The sequence below is a fragment of the Calidris pugnax genome, unplaced genomic scaffold (assembly GCF_001431845.1).
Source record: "Calidris pugnax isolate Ruff unplaced genomic scaffold, ASM143184v1 scaffold197, whole genome shotgun sequence".
Lineage (NCBI taxonomy): Eukaryota > Metazoa > Chordata > Aves > Charadriiformes > Scolopacidae > Calidris > Calidris pugnax.
Window position 1 is genome coordinate 2020457 of NW_015090936.1, and position 14587 is coordinate 2035043.

A 14587-nucleotide genomic window follows, 5' to 3' on the forward strand; every position below is an offset into this window, starting at 1 on the left:
GGGAAGCGGAGGCCTCTGCGGCCGCGTTCTAAACGCGGGCCGCTACCGCAAGCTCAAACGCCACCGTCTCTAGTCCTGGCACGAACCACATAAAACACCAGCTCCTGACGCGGCCCGTTAACGCCGTTATACTTCCCCGTCGCAAAACGCGGCCTCTGAAAGACGAGGCGTCAGGCGAGGAGGCAGCTCGAAGGCGCTCCCCGCTCACGGGGACGACACGAAACCTCCCGCCGAGGAGGCGACGCGCGTTAACCTGCGGTGCGATTTTCCCTGGCAGTGGCAGAAACGCTCGAATGTCGGATAACTCACTGTTTTTGAGCTACCTGGCGGTCAGGCCCCCGCCTGGGGGGTTTCCTCTGGCGGCGGCAGCTCAGCGGGCGGCTGCGCGGGCTGAGGGGACAGGTGCCATCTTCCCGGCGGCGCGCGGCCCGCCCGCCCCGCTGCAGCGCGCGGCCGGCGGCCGGCGGGCGGGCCGGCTCCCCTGCCCCGCCGCCGCGCTGTTTTTCCTGGGCTTCTCTCCCTGCAAACGCCCTGTGCTTAATTAACGCGGCCGGCTGGGATATTTCGCGTTATCGGCCAGGTTGTTTATGTGTAAGGGCTGTAAATCTGACGAGGCGGGGAAACGCGGTGTTGCCTGCACCCAGCCCCTCGCTCCGGGGTCGTGGCTGCGGGTCTGTCCCTGACATACAGAACCCCCCCCCAGACCCAGCGACGCGATCTGATCGCGCTCCTCCGCCGCCTTTCCCGTGCGGAGAAAGAGAAAGCGGCCATGGAGAGGTGCGCAGCCCTGTGCCTAACTCCTGCCGCTTCCTGCTGAAATGGAGAGATTAACTATCTCCTTCAACAAGTTACATCGGAAATAAATCACATTTGGTTACTGAGATGTAGTCACAGTTACCTTATTTTCCTCATCATTATTTTTTAAGCATATATAGAAACCCATACAGCATCATGAGGTGGTTTTATTTTAAGCAGTAGTCTTGCTCTCTAATTTTGGTTCCTCCAGGTTATTTACTGCCTCAGGACTGGGGTGCAACACTACTGTTAGTGCTTCATAAGCGCCAGCAAACGCTTACCTAGATGCAGAAGGAAGTCGCCTGACTTCATTGAGCCAGATGCTCCACTATATTCGGCACAGTCTTCCTATGTGCTCGCTCTGCCTCTGCCTGTCACGTTAAAACGTCAGCAAAACCCGTTTTCCCAGTACTCGGAATCGTGAAGCTTAGAGAAAAACTGGGCTTTGAGACAGGTGGAAAATGTTGTTAGAAAAATGGACAATTTGCTTTTGTCTTAAAGCTTGCTCGAAAATATTAATTCTGCCGAAGGCTAATCTGTGTTTATTTTTACAAGCTATGGTGTATGAGGTTTTACTGGATAGTTATTTTGTTTTCAAATCTTAAGCCTATGCATTAGAAGCACTGAATAATAGGAACTGATTCATTTTAGACAAAAAAAAAATATATCCAGAAGCATGAACTATTTAAACACTGTCACCCTCGGTGGACCTGGAAGTTAGAGCTTTCAAGTTAGAGCCCCGTCATGATAAATGCTGCTCATCATCTGATGAAACTATTTAATATCAACTTAAGGTATATAATCTATTATAGAAGGGGAGGTCTTTTTTCCAGCATTCTGAGTTGGAACTATCAAATGGTTTCCTTGTTTAAAAGGTATGGAAAGAAATTTGTTCTTGTCAGGAAATTGTCGTAATTTCAGTGACTGATCTATACATCCCTCTTCTTTCACCATTTTGCACAATCCACATTAAAAGATCATCTTAAAAATACTGAACATCTTTGTGGTTAGCTTAATTACTGCTTCTGGATCAGTGGAATTCTTATAAATAAGTTCACCTACTAAAGCAATTAGTATATTTTTAGCTTAGGACTCTCCACTACCAAAAAATGGTTTCTTTCATCTCAGGACAGACTGAGCCATTCTCATCATCAGCTGTTTACCAACAGCTACGGGAGGTGGAACAAACAGCTGAAGAACAGCACGGTATTGATTGCAAAAGCAAAGTGCATTCCAAAGTTTTCACTGAATTTCACTGAATTTTTAGAGTTGGAAGGGACCATATTCCAACCTACATAACTGAGAAGCAAAGCTTCATACTTACATATAGGTTACTTTTAATCTTGAACTTTTGTCTATTGCTTAGTTACTGTTGTTTCTTTATTATTGTTTTAGGTGCGTATATACATGCCTTAAGGATTTTTGACAAATGTATTGTCAGTCACAATACAATAATATGGATTAAATTAAACCTGTTATAGTCCTTTGAAAGAAAGAAATGCTTTACTGAACAACAATAAATACAAGCAACTTTTTAGATTACATGAAACAAATTTAAGGAAGATTAGGTTATGAATTCCCCCAAATCTTAATTAAAATTTATTATTTTAAATTGTTTTGAAAATCAGATGCATAACCATCATTTGTATAGCAGATACCCCCAATTTAGAGACATAAATTTATTTGTACTTGACTATTTGATGCTCTGGCAGTCTTAATATCTATAGACAATGTAACAGATTTGGAGAAAAAGGATTCATTCTTTCTTTCTCTCTTTTTTTTTTCCTTTTTGTTTAATTGACAGGATGTTTTCTTAAGGCAACTTCAGCTCATCAACTAAAAAAAGAATCACCTTTTCTGTGACTAATACTGTAATTGAAGGTACTAATTTCCATACGTATATAATTTGAGCTATTTGGCATTCACGGTCCCATCAGCTCCTTGTGCAATAAAAATAGTCTTCAGAGTAAGAAATTTTTTTTAAGGCCGTCTTGGCTGCACCCAGAATTTTACTTGCTCATTATAATGTTTCATATAAAACCAATTGCAGGCAAAGAAAATGGAGAAACTGGTGCTGTAGTCAGACCTATGTGAATGGACTACATTGGTGTTTTGGAGAAATCAGACAAGATTTACCTGCATCTGCAGTCCTGATTTCAGGGTGAAAGCCACAATACAAATTATATACTTCAAAAAAAGCAATCTTGCTAGTGAATGTGTATCAATTCCCATCAAACATATAAATGATTGCACATAACATCACACAAATATTATGTTCTTTTTAAATAGAAGTCCAAGTAGTTTAGCAGTGGATTACTTCTTAAATGGTAAAATTACAAGGTATAGAGAAGTTTGTCAGCAAATTATTATTTACTTTTAAAAAATGTATAAAAAAGGTTCCAAGGGTTTTTTCTTTGGTTTGGGTTTGGTTTTTCCTGCCTTCTTCCAAGATTACTGAAGTGGTGGTGTTTGGATGCTTTGCTGAAGTCTGATAATCTCACTTCTGCAACTCATGACACGTGGTATTCTTTCCTTAAGACTATTTCAGACTGCCTAGGAAAAAAGTGTTCCAGTGTTCCTCTCTAGTCAAGCAGTTTCAGTTCTTAAACAACAGCAGGAAACAACATATATAGAATTACCAACTCGTGCAAATTCCTCACGAGTGACAGGATTTTGGCCCGGGCTTGGCTGGTTTCCTTCTTGGTTCCTAGAGCAGGCCAGCATATCCATGAGAAAAATGCTTGGATGGATTGTCTTCTTCATTGCTCTCACTGCTGAGGTCAAAGCTGCCAGTGATGCTGCTGAGGAGGAACACAGAGCTCCTCTTCACCGCTCAGGCAGACCAACAATTCACTCAGAAGGGGAGCGCAAGAAGGGCCCGGCAGCCCAAAGTGGCTCCACTCCCCTTTCTGTAGCACAAGCAGAGGAAAGAGTTCCTTTGTGTAACCCTTCTCCTCTTCAGCATCAAGGGGAGGGAGAGGAAAGGAGAAGGAACACAGTCATGGAGACCTGCAGCAGCTGCCTTCTCCCCCAAGTCTGGTTGAGCGGAGGGCAGCCTGGCAGAACTCATTTGGTTCCCAAACTGTGAGCTGGGCATTTGCACCAACAGAAGTCTTTCTCCAAGGTACGTTGCCTTCTTACAATTTTGGCATGGCCTAATCTACCTCCCATTAACACTAAACAGAACACATACAAGCAATTTTTAAAGGTATAACTATACCTTTCCACCAGTCTAAAAAAGAAAATGAAGCAACAGCAATAACTGACATAAATCCAAATTCTTCTTTTGCACAAAGTATAAAAGCTTGTGTTGTGCTGCTACTAAGAATCAGCTGACTTTACATCTTGCTATCTCTGAACAATCTCAGTATTATTTTCTATTTAAGTCTCTCATTTTTTTATGTGCTGCTGACAAGCCACTTTCTAGCCTCCTACACTTCTGGGACGTATCACAGTCCTTAGCTAGCACAGATCAATTGCAGTCATGAAGCTATGTTTACAGACAGAGTGACAACAACAGACATTTTTCTGTTCTTGACTGTTGTCAAATGCAGTAATTTATATATTTGAATAGCTTTAAGCAAAACTAGCATATTAAACATATAATTTTTGTTCATTTTGGACAATTACTGTGTGGTATTCTGTTGCCCATTCAGTTATCAGAAAGACAAAATAGAAGTAGTTGGACCCAGTCTCTCATTTTCCAGTTTTCAGAGGAAACGTCCTTTGCAGATCTGCACCAACATCCCCAGGAGTCACAGCCAAGCTGTGTGCTCGGGGCCACTGTCACTCCCCGTGAGGTGTGCTGGGGGCCAGGCCAGCGCAGCCCTTCTTGCCCTTTACTACAGCTGTTGTAGCAAATCACGCCAGACTGAAAATAGAGCTAAATCCTTCCCCTGTTAACACCTTGGTCTGCTGGATGGCTTGACATAGCCATTTTGAAAGCAAGAATTGGTCTTCAAGTTGTTAACCGGCCACCACTGATCTCCAATATTCCTTAAAGCATTGCAAAATATGTTTATGTTTTTGCTGTTACATTGATAAACTTCAGCATGCCAAAAACAATGCACAAGTGACAGCTATTCCTCTGAGTCATCCCTTTGGTGTGGCCATTTATTATGACAACTTCTTAGACACATAATAGCCTTGTCGGTTATGGTCATAAATATTCTTATGCTCTGCTTTATGCTGATCTAAGTGGCCCAAGCCCTCCTCCTCCTCCTCCTCCTCCTCGTCCATCTGACTGCATGCTTCCAAACTGAAAGCTACAGCAGGGCCTCTGCCCATGCGTGTGGGAAAAGCAAGTAGCAGCTGGCAGTAAGGAGAAAATTTTGATGGCTCCAGCTCTGGTTTGTGCTGCATCCTTTGCCACCAACGTGAGCTCAGCTCAGATGGGGAGCAATGAATAATAAAGAGAAAAACACAGTTGACTTGCATCTGCCTAATAGTTTCCCAAACTCTTATTTGCTCAAAAGCCTCAAGAGTGTTGTAGCATGTGGTGGTATATAACAACGTTGTTTATGGTTCAGGATCATGACAAGATTCATGTGATAGTGTCCAAACTACCTGGCATTAATACTAGGTTCTGGTACACCTGACTGTTGAGAGTTATGGAAATGTTTAACATTGTCAGGATAACTTGCTAAATCTCATTGTTATGTATGAAGCCTTCTCTCTTATTGATTTATATGACTTACATTGATTTATATGACTCCAAAAAAGTCAATGGGAATCTTTTTATCAATTTCAAGGGGGTTTTAGTTAGGCTACTGGTCACATAAACTTCTCAGATTACACCAACTGAATATAAAATCAGGATTTGCAAATTCCCATTTTTTCGGTCTTTTTAATGATTAGCATTTTAGACTTATTTCTTAAAGATATATTATCTTGGGATAACATAGTTAATCTGAAGGGTTGTATATACTTTTCATTATATATACAAACTAAAACTTTAAGAAGAAAGGCGAAAAATAACCTGTACATAAACTTGTTGAAGTCAGTAAACAAATTTGTCTGATCTTCTATCATAGAATCACCTTGGTTGGAAGTGACCTTTCATATCATTGAGTCCAGCCATCAACCTAACACTGACAAAAACCATCACTAAACCGTATCACTAAGCACCATGTCTTCCCGTCTTTTAAATACCTCCAGGGATATCTGAGCTTCTTTTAAATCTAGGAATATAAACCAAAATACCACTATACAAACATTTGCACAGAAAGTGTGAGCACTGCCTAAATGCTACATCCAAATCTTCTTCTGAAAGTCCATGAAAAACTGCCATTTTGATGACTTCTATGGCTTTTTCTCCCTCAGCACCTTTTTCAGTTGTTGACTGTTAGAAGACAACACTTAGTCATATCTTTTTGCCTGGATACGTTGGATAGAATGAGATTGTTACAAGCAGGATCGGTTTCATTTTTATTTAGTGCCTTTAGTTTGTCACTGCGTAAAACAGTATAATCATACTTGCTTCTGAACGCTGATACAAGATGCAAATTTAGAACGCCTGCACATTTCTGAAAGGCACCGTAAACCTTCATTTCCATCCATATTTTGTTCTCTTAAAGCAATGCAATAAGTATTCAGAATCCTGGAGAAAGGTTTCAATTTGCAGACCAAGCCTACCATGCCAATTTTGTCCAGTTATTGCAAGTCCAATTTAAAGCACAATGAAAAAAACAAATCATAAGAGAGATCTCCATGGAAAACATGAGGTTTTTGGTTAAAACCTTTGAGTATTAAGAATCCACATTGGGCCATGCCCAGAAATCTTTTTATATGGTGATTTTCAAGATGCATGCATTATTGTGGGCACATGGTATGTAAATGCATCGCGCTGCTTAACAAGCATTCACTGACACACATCTGCAGCTTCCCTAATGTACCTTTTATTCGTATGTGGTTGCCAAGGAAACAGGTTATGGCCCAGTATTCTACATAAAATATACTGAGCAAGTGTTCTATGGTAATTCACTTAAAATAGGTACAACTTAGATTTTGTAGCCCATTGCTTCTGTAAGGCCAGGTAACCTGAATTTATCTAATTTTAATGTTTCATTCATTAGTTTAAGCCACCAATGCCGTCTTATTGTCTCTAAAAATCCATTACCATTTTGTACATCATACAACATTGTGTATTAAAAGTAAACTTGCATACAGAAAACATTTTGAGATATTCTAGGAATTGAAGAGGTTTGGGGTTTTTTGGTTTTGTTTTTTATTTTAATTTGGTTCCTTATCTTACATTCTGAGCAGTAGCCTTAATTACTTATTTCTACATAGAGATATTACAGCATTATGATGCAACAAACCATTTCCTACAGAAATTTGTACAAATACTGCCACCAAAATCAGTGAACTACTCCCTTTCGATAACGCAAATTATACTCTATGATACAAAGAACCACGTTCAAAATTAATGAATTAGTCAGGATTTCACTTACTATTTCATTCAATACATGAATTTCATTCAATATATGGATATATCTCAAATCTAAAGCACAGATACCAGACACACTTGTTTTAACCAAGATGATTATTGCTCATGCACAGTAAGAAGAAAAGAAAATGCTAATATTTGAAAAAGCAATGCAAAATGTGAAACTCATATTTTGAGATATTCTGGTTGTTTATACTATACTTGAATTTACAAAGTGCTCTTTGCAGCTCATGATTTAAGAGTTTTTTTACTACCCTTGATTATAGTCACACATAAAGGTATAGATTAGATGGGCTATATACAGCTCAATCAAAACAACAAAATTAGAAATGGGCATTGGCACTAAGAGAGTTCCTCTGCCTTTATTGTATGGCACAGATTTGTAATGAACACTAGTGACTGGGATCCAGAGTTAACATTCTGGCAAACTCAGGATGCCTGCCAATATGTGCAGCTTGTACAGATCATTGGAGGCTGTAACAACTTGTTTCAAAGATCTGTTCTGCCTGATTTTGTTTGTCCAACCTCAGTGGCAATAAAAATCCAGTAAGAGCTGGAAAAATCCAACAACATCTACATGAGAAGACAGCAATGCGCTACCATAGCAAAACCAACTCTTAAATGATTATTAAAAGGTAGAACTTTAACAAAAAAAAAAAATTAAATGGTGTAATGCAGTGGTTTTAAAGTGTTAAATATTTTAGCACTATTTCTGTGTGTGTTTTAAAGAGACTTCAGCTTTCTATAATCGCCCCGGAAACTTACCTACCGAAAATCAGGTTGTTCTTCTATTGGTGTCTTTTAAAAGTGGTATTGACAGGTACTTTCGGCAAAACCATCTCAGTAATTTTGTGAACTCTGTGGCTACTGTGTATCCGCCTGCAAAGGGGAAAATCCAAATTTAATGACTAAATTATTAGACAAGTGCTAATTTACAGATACATTGTGTAATTCGTCAGAATTTTCCCTGGAGTGCTGTGGGACTCCAAATCTACGTCTGGGAGGCTTACAACACACCAGCAATAAAACAGTACCATTAACCAAATTATTGTGAATACTGCTTCTGCCTGCTTTGTTTTATTATGGTTTAACCTGTGTAGTGCAAACTGGACATAATATTTCATAACATGTTCTAGACAGACATGTATGGACACTTTCAAGTCTAAAATAATTTTTCATTGGGGTCACTGGAAAAATTAGACTGAAAGCAACCCTTGGCTCTACTTCCCTTCTCCCATCTCAACTATATCCACATTATTCCTTACAGATTTACTTTTAGTAAAGCATTAAATAATGGAGGCTTCACAGCTTCCTCAGTCTAGTCGTGAGTTTCACAGGTAAAGTCAGTGGCAAACAGTTGTATTTTAAGATTAGCTTCACAGTTTGCCAGTTTAGAAAACAAATCATGGTACAAGGAGAAACAAGCATCATTACTAGTCATCTCCCTTGACACCACATAAACTGCTGAAACCAATTACAAGTTATCCTTTATCTTAAAAAGCCTCCATGGTTTTTTTGCAGTCTTTCAAAAGGCCTTTTCTTTCTCCTCTTTCTATTCTGCCACTTTTCTTTTGGTCTCTTTTGTCACAGATATCATCACAGAATCTGTGATAATGACATTTCTAGGCAACTCTTGTTCTCTGGAATACACTTCCTGTATTTTTCTGCTTAAATAATTATTCATCATTTTCAAACATTCTGATTTTATGTTATTATGTATCAAACATCCTAATAAGGTTATCAAGCAATAGTGTAAAAATAATTCAGAACACTGCTTTGTTTCAAAGATACTAAACAAAATTAAATTGTTCCATAGAGCAACTGCAAAATCTTACGGATAAGATGACTCAGCTGATAGGCATGTATATAGCAGCAATTAAGAATACATAGATCCATTTTCATTTGCAAATATACCATATACTGTTATAAATAACATTATACAGGAAATAGAGGATCCATTACTTTGTCTTTAAAAGGTAAGAAGGTGAGCTAAGTTTTTTTTTTGTTGGTTTAGCTGAGTATGTTTTTAGTATATTTTGATTTGAGTAAGTATTCTGTGGCTCACGTCTGCCGAAACAAAGGCCAGAATGAAAGAAAATTGCATTAAGCCATTATTATTACTTCAAATACCAGTAAGGTCATATTCACAAATGACTGTGAAATATTATGGTGAGTAGGAAGCTTAAACATCAAATTTGGATGAATCCAGCAGTAAAAAATCTCATCAAAGCTAGAGAATTCCCAATTTTGATAATACTAGAATTCAAAGGTAATGTTATACATAATAAAGCCCTTTTAAAACGTAATAAAGCAATTCACATGATAAAGTACAACAGATACTACATGCCCCTAAAGGGTTAATTGGTACCTGTTCATTACTACCAGAGTCTAATAGTCTGACAAATATTATCTGAACACAGATAGTTTCACACAGAGACCTGCAGTTTCAAATCAAAACAAAGTTTAGAGGCAGAAGTAACCTTAATCAGAAAGGTCATTGAAAAGAAGGATAATGTCTGAGTGAATGATTTTTAGTTTGATTTAATTTTTACTCATGCTTTGTATAGATTTTCTGTTGAGCACAAATGGAATTTGCATGGATAAAAGAACACATTTAAATGATAAAGGGAAGGACTCAGTATCAACAATTAGCCTTCTATGATAAAACTGAAAAACCAAGCCAACCCCTCCCCAACAATAACATTTGCAGGCTGTGCCGGAGGTGTGAAAAACTGCACCTGCTCCTACGTGCCCCGGTTAGCTCCCTTAGCCAAAGAGAATAAAATGGATGAAGTTTACACAAGATTTCTTATGACACCTTTGGCTATGACATTCTGACACTGCATTAGCTGGATATAACTACCAGTAAAATACATACAGCAACCCACGTATGATAGTCAAACTGGAAACAGCTTGCTAATTACTAGTCTCCTCCTTAATAAATAAATCAGTTTCTTCAGCTAGAAGAAATTACTGTTCACAGGCTGCCAATGAGTTTTTCCAGCCTCATGAAAGCACTTGAGTTCAGTCATATTAATTACAGAAAGACTTGCACCCCTAACAAAAGAGCAAATTTGCAAATGGATTTAAAACAACCATAGCGAAGCATGCTCATGTAATGGAGCTACGCTTGCTTTAAATGCCTTGAGAGGGTATGTTTGAACACAAAGACGTAATAAAAACAGTTTATCGCTAAGTGCCCCATCTTTTCTAAAGATAAATATCAGCAGCAATAAATAGATTGCTTCTACGTAGCGTTTGCTCAGCAACTTCCTTTAAAAATAACCACACAAGAAATAAAGAAAGAAATGCAATTTTGATAACTACATGTAATGGCGCACTCCATATTAACATTTCAGACAGGAGAATAATCAGCAGAAGCAAGCTACCGGAGATAAATCAAATTACAAAAAAATGCAAACTTTAATATGTCACTTGAGAGATGCTGTTTATTACGTTTTCAGTTCTGCTTCTTTAGGTGGAACAGGGGAATATTGCACTGCGTCAAACTAATCTCGTCATTATGAATCAAATGGTTTTATTATTATTAAGCATCGGCCTCTCCAGACAAATGACAAGTTATATTCCTGAACAGTTATACTCTGTTTATTTGGAATGCACTGAGCTGCTATATTTAGGAATAAACGAGCATTGGTTCGATATTACTGACACCATCAAGGCTATTATTGATAATGGTTGTGCTTCTAAATACCTTCTCTCCATTAATTTTCAGTGCTGGGTCCTCCTCCACACAAAATATACTTAGTCATTTTAAAGTCAAGGACATGAAAGGAAAATGGCTACCCTGCTGCAAAAGTCTCATTGCAGTAGTGAGAATTTCACAAGTCACGTACAAAGGAGATTCACAAGGAGATACGCTGCGTTACAAGCTCAGTGGAGACATTTAGTAACATCTGATTCTGTATAAGCAGTTACCTGTGGTACACATAAGATTTAACTTCACTGATACTGTTAAAAATATTAGCTAAAAATAGAAATAAGGAATTATAATACTTAATTTGTGCAAGATCTATAAGGTCTGAAAATTACCGCAGACCACAAGGGAGCTTATTCTATAAAGGCTTGTTTAAGATCTGACAGAAGTTCTTTTCCAGTATGCTTAAAAACAGTTCTTTACCTGAACTTCAGAATCGGTCCACTATTTAAAGAAAGGTTTATTAGCATTACTGTGGCTGAATACAAGGGTGAAAGAAGGTTTAAACAGACTTCTGATTGTCTACATTTCTCAGCTGCTAAATATTTCAGTGATACTTTTATACTTGTGATAATGAAACTATCACTTTATATATACACAGTAGAAACCTTGACCTACATGCAAGACGAAGCTAATTTAAAAAAAAAGAACCTGGGGTACGTTTCTGGAAACAACCAATGCAAAACAGGAATAAAACAGTTTTTTGTTGTGTGCAGCTTTATAAACATGGTATCGTTTAAGAAATGATAGCCGCATGGAAACATAAAATGAGATCAGATTCTCGTTTAGAACTGAAAGGAAACAACTGCAGAATTTCCATTTGCATTGTGATATTGCTATTAAGGAGAATAACATCTTTCTACGTCTCTACTATTGCACCTTTTAAAAGGATTTGGTTGCCAAGGAAACTGGTTCTGGCCCAGTATTAATCTGAAACAAATATATTACAAAAGTTGGTGTAAGTAATACAGTACTCGTAATTCTTTTTATTCTTAATGCTCAAATTCAGGTTTTTGTACCTAAGGATTTTAAGTTTTTGTTTCATAACCATATTTGTGTGTAGTAAAACACATTTCAGTGAACTGATAGTCTAAGCTGACAGGGCCATCTATATCAATCTCTCTCTTTAAAGTCCTTCTACCTTAAAATAAAAAAGAAATACTGCAGGTTTATGTTTGTAGCTAATACTGAAAATATAAGCATTAAAGCATGTTAATCTTTATTAAAGATTTCGCACAAAACACAAAACCGCTTACGACAGAATTTAAATATTTTTCATTTTTCTTGCCTACCTCGATTTTTATTTTTGCATTTTAACTGCAAGCTTAGCAATGCTTAGAGTCACCTTTAAAATGTAGTTGAATCAATAGGGTTTTCAAAAATTCTTTTGTTGCATAAGCGTTGCCACGCCCTTAGTACATATGATTATTTTAACAGACATGACTGCTCTACTTTCACAACAGATTTTTTTTAAAAACAGATAAGAACAACTGTCATGCCAATATGAGAAGCCAACAATTTAATATTAGGTTGTTTTCATTAACAGTTTAATACATTTTTTTAAACTGAAAGCTACATTCCAAAGCCCATTTCATGTTCTTGCAACACTGACCAAGAAATCAGTAAAACATGCAAATCTCAACCTACCTGCGTGTACCACTTAGTGCAGTGTTAGCATGGCAATGCACCCAGCCATTTTTATGTAAAGCAATGGAGATAAGTTCTGTTCTTGGTCTTCTTGGTGATTTTTTAGAAGCAGTTGTCAAAAATCAGATGGGAAGCAGCTTGAATAGACCGTGATCAGGAGAACCGAGTTTATCAACAGGGAAAGCAGGAGTGGGGAAAAAAAAAATGTCCTCATCCAAGGTTTTCCGAAACTGCAACACAAGGTTGTCGGGTTTTTTTTTCTCCTCCTCAGAGAGTTCAAAGCTTGAAGCTGACCACTGCAAAGGCCACTTGTCACATTTACTGAAAATCAGCCTATTGATATCACAGCTGAAAATATAAACTCGACAACCAAAGCCCATTGCACAACGTGGACTGCGTAAGAGTTAAAAATAGATTCGATGTGCCTCCTACCTGCATAATAAATATGTAAGTTTCAAGTGCTTTAATTCGATATTCACATTAATTAACAATACAATATACATTATTTAAACTACAGTAAACGCAAGAAGAAAAAGAGTGACACCATCTGGAAGCACAGTTTGCTTTTTTTTTTTTTTTTTTCCTTTCCAAGGGCTAATAATGTAGTTTGAATGTGATGACAAGCTAACAGCTCACCACATTGCAAATGAAAAAAGAATTCTTAAGGTGATGCTCAAATATCTAAGCCTGTAATGAAGCAAACCCCAGTCTTCACTACTGCATGACATGGCACACAGACCATTTACATACTCACATTTGAGATACTAGACACAGTATAATGAATTCAATACACAGCATGCACACAGCACAAGCAACGTTAATCCTGCCTGCCATTTTAGGCTTGCAGGAGTAAGATACATACTGCAGCACAGCTCTGGTAAGGGAGGAGGCAAGGGACAGCTCACCTTAAATGCAGTATCTGATTAATGTTGTAAGTGACATTGCGTATCAGCTACAGAGTCTTGGTTCAACTGGGTGGGAGGGAACAAAGAAAATTGTCATCAACTGGTGATGCAAGATGAGCTCCAGTCACTAACACTGTTAGCAAACTCCAAAATCTACAATACAGTAGTAGGCATTTCAAACTCTTATCAAAATCTGCCTGTGCAATGGCTGAGTCCGCCTGCCGAGGAAAACAAAACAATCTTCTTGCTTATTGGAGAAACGCCGGATTGACTACAGTAACATCCTCTCGATGCAGAAAGATTTCACGTCGCACGTATTAAATCCTGGATGCATTTGCTGTGCTTTCCTAATTTTTAAGTCTCAGAATTAAAAAACAAAATAAAAAGACAATGAGAGCAAAAATAGCATAACTAAAGGTCTAATGTTCATACAAATAAAACATTTCTTTTTCTTTCCTTTCTGTTTTCTCTCTTTTACAGCCCATCAAAATCCTGAGCAGTATTGACAAACCACACGAGCAGAGGGTCTGACTGCATGATCAGCTGTCTGTGTCTACGCTACACCCTGTTAACCACAAGCAGTGTTAGAGCTAAATATATCTGCAATGCAGAAACGGTAGGTGCTATGTGGTGTACAATCCTGATTAATTATAAAATAATTTTTCTATCCTCAGATACAATAAATAAGAGAAAATTTGGTGCTGCTCTCTGTCAGGCACGCTATCTGTCAGACTTACAGAACATAAAAGCTATCCTAAGTATACTGACCTAGATAGCACTAAGAAGACTTAAGCAGCGTACAAGCATACTTACTGTCAAAGCAAGGAAAACGAAACAATGATTGTCTAATCAAACTGAAAGCAACAACTCACTACCACAGTATGAATTCCAAAATGCTACGTACTGTATATGCACATCTCATGTTATTGGAAGATGCAAAGCTCCTTTGTTTTTGTTGGGTTTTTTTTTTTTTTTCTCCTCGGAGGCTTTTCTTAGCTACGGTTGCACAATGACATTCTGACATCATGGAGGTCAATGCAGATACTAAAGTGCTGTCGTCTTTAAGAAAAAAATATT

At 38.1% G+C, this 14587-nt stretch overlaps 1 protein-coding gene across 8 annotated transcripts in view; it reads right to left on the bottom strand.

Moving 5' to 3' along the window:
* ZBTB38 (zinc finger and BTB domain containing 38) overlaps positions 1 to 14118 on the bottom strand; it is a 32371-nt gene extending 18253 nt beyond the window's left edge. Inside the window, exons 1-4 of one of the 8 annotated variants that reach the window (XR_001413129.1) lie at positions 13511 to 14118; positions 12606 to 13037; positions 8013 to 8122; positions 6777 to 7796 (exon numbers count right to left, since the gene is read on the bottom strand). The gene's annotated coding sequence lies outside the window, so the exon portion shown is untranslated. Of the gene's footprint in view, positions 1 to 309; positions 453 to 1076; positions 1100 to 6776; positions 7797 to 8008; positions 8123 to 12605; positions 13038 to 13510 lie in introns of those variants that run through there. The other 7 variants (XM_014951769.1, XM_014951766.1, XM_014951767.1 and 4 more) reach the window with 7 other exon arrangements.
* Positions 14119 to 14587: the final 469 nt, after the last annotated feature.